We start from the raw sequence: 2,827 nt of genomic DNA, 5'->3' as shown, positions 1-2,827 counted from the left end.
ATGTGTTTGAAGTAAGAATGTGAAATTTCCCAGAGGTAGGTTTTGAAGCAGCAGAGTTGATTTAAATGCTGACCTAAATCAAGGCAGAAGAAAACATTCGTGTAACATTTGTGTAAACCATGACATATTTTTCCACCAGACTGGCTACAATATTTCGGACAAACCAAAAAAAATTTAAAATTCTAATTTAATTTCATATAGTACTGCAGTGTTCTGACTTACCATAGAAACATAGAATGGTTTGGGTTGGAAGGGACCTTACAAACCATCTCATTCCACCCCCCTGCCATGAATAGGGACATATTCCACTAGACCAGGATGCTCCAAGCCCTGTCCAACCTGGCCTTGAACGCTTCCAGGCATGGGGTATCCACAGCTTCTCTGGGCAATCTGTGTCAGGGTTTCACCACCCTCACAGCCAAGAATTTCTCCCCAATGTCCCTCCTAACCCTGCCCTCCAGCAGTGGAAAGCCATTCGCCTTTGTCCTGTCACTCCAGTCCTTTGTCTGAAGTCCCCCTGCAGCTCTCTCAGTCCCTTTAGGCACTGGCAGGGGCTCTAAGGTCTCCCCAGAGCCTTCTCTTGTCCAGTCTGAACACTGAGTTCTCTCAGCCTGTCTCCATAACCCAAGTGCTCTATTCCTTGGAGCATTTCCATGGCCTCCTCTGGACTTGCTCCAGTAGATCCATGTCACTCTAATGTTGGATAGCAGAGCTGCAGGTAGCACTGCAGGTGGGGAGGTCTTGAACAGGGCAGAATCTCCCCCCTTCTCAGCTGCCCACACTGGGGGGATGCAGGCCAGCATCACTTCCTTATCACCTTAAAATTTTAATTTTGCCACAAGCTGGAATATTTACAGTTTATTAAGAAAAAGTAATAATTTCTCCATTTCTAGTATTTCTCTCCCCCACCTCCTGGTGTCAGCTGCTATCCTCAGACACCTGCTTCCTTCCACTTTTTAGTCCATTACCTTTTCTTTCCCTACATTTTATCTTCTCCTCAGGTTCCTCCTACTCTCAAAAATAATCAAGTTACTAACTGCACTGCCCATCCCATGTATTATACATGATTTCCTGCCTTGGTTTTCCTTTTAGATTGCAAAGTCTTTGCAGCTGGGAGTTTCCCTAATTTCATGACCTGCTCACCTTGATCTTATCCTGAGGGATTACTGTAACAACATGATAGTAGGAATTATCCTCCCACCAGCAATGTTCATTCAATGCCACTGAATTTTGCATGCCTGCTTATATCTGTGGTGTATGTTGCACATTCTTCCAGCCCTGGCTGTGGTTTGTCAGCAGTGGTGTAAATGTGTAAGGCTGAGGGAAAGGAGGAAATCCCCCAAGCAAAAAAAGCCAAGGCTGAAATAAGAGCAACACAGAAGACCAGAAATTAGTGCAATAAAAGTAGTATTTCAAACTCAGACATTGATGCAATGGAGGCAGATAGAAGCAAGGGGGCAAAATTTTCTATTCCTCCACCCAGGAGCTGGGTAAGAATACTGGTCCAGGGAGTACATATCCCCTAGAGAAGGGGAGCAGGAGAAGAAAGTGCTTGGGAGAGTCCAAGCCTCACAGCTTTGAGGGCATTTGCTGATTTTTCAGGGTAGAGCATTGCCCGGGATAAGGACATGTGTAAAGTTCACACTGGAGATGCTTTGGTCACCAGCAGCACTGGCAGCATGGGCAGGGATTAATGCTGCAAAGCTCCTTATTTATGGGTTAGTTCTTTTTAATGAGGCAGTGACTGAAGTTGTTCAGTGGCTAAGGAGAGCTCCAAACAGATCCATCAAAGACCAGGGCAGAAGGGAGGGAAGATTGAATTAGGCTTTGAGGCCAACAGCATCTGTGGTGTAAAGTGACCAAAACGGTTGGGATTGTTCAATCTGTCCTTCTGATTTATGGATTATGTCCTTGTTGCCTTCCACTGCAAGGGAAACCATGGGGTGTTCATTTTAACAGACTTCTCAGATGAAATCAAGCACAAACGAGCCAAATATTACATGTGAGAACTGTTTATTGATAAAGATGGGTATGTGTCCCTCTCGGGGTCCTTCAGGTCACTGTGACCCCGAGAATGTTAAAAAGTCTCTTTTCCCAGCCCGAGCGCTTGAAGAAGGAGTCAGAGCTCTTCATTTCTCAGTCTCAAGGTTGTTTATTTTTTCTTATCTACAAAAAATTTTCCCCTGCCCTGCCAAGGTCCATCCAGCAGGACAGTTCCAGGCACTCTGCCTGCCCCCAGGGCGGGGTGATGTCTTTATACTAAAAACTACATATACAATGTTTACAATTATTTCCCAATATCTATCACCTATGTTAGACAGTGAGCTTCTACTCTAAACCAATCTGTAAATGCCAACATCACAGCAGAAGATGGAGGCTAGGAAGAAGAAGAAGAAAGGCTGGACATGCCCACTTCCCTCCATCTTGTCTCCTGAACTCCCATACCAAAAACCCCAAAATCTACTTTTCCACCCCGTGATAACTTCACTATTATTCCTCCTAAACTGTTGTGGCTTGCTGATCTTCATATAAGGTTGGTAATTTGCTCCAGGGGTCATAATCAAAACCACAGGTGTTTTGGGCTCTGTGCCAGGGCTTCTGAGCCCCGTGGCAGGGGTCTTGGGCGTCCTGGACAGCCAGAGGGATGTTCTGGGTTCCCACATGTCCCGAGCAGAGAAGGACAGAAAGTCAAGCAGAGACGGGAAAAGAACGACACAGAGAGTTTCAGAAAGGAGGACGGGGACGTTACCACCAGGATTCTGGGATGCGCCGCCGGCATTCGATCGGCAGCCGGCGTCTGTGCGTTCCCTGCCGGGGGGAGTTCGTG

This window comes from Geospiza fortis, unplaced genomic scaffold, assembly GCF_000277835.1.
Source record: "Geospiza fortis unplaced genomic scaffold, GeoFor_1.0 scaffold154, whole genome shotgun sequence".
In the NCBI taxonomy this organism is placed as follows: Eukaryota; Metazoa; Chordata; class Aves; order Passeriformes; family Thraupidae; genus Geospiza; species Geospiza fortis.
The sequence above is the reverse complement of the archived record's forward strand: the minus strand, read 5'-3'. Positions refer to the sequence as shown.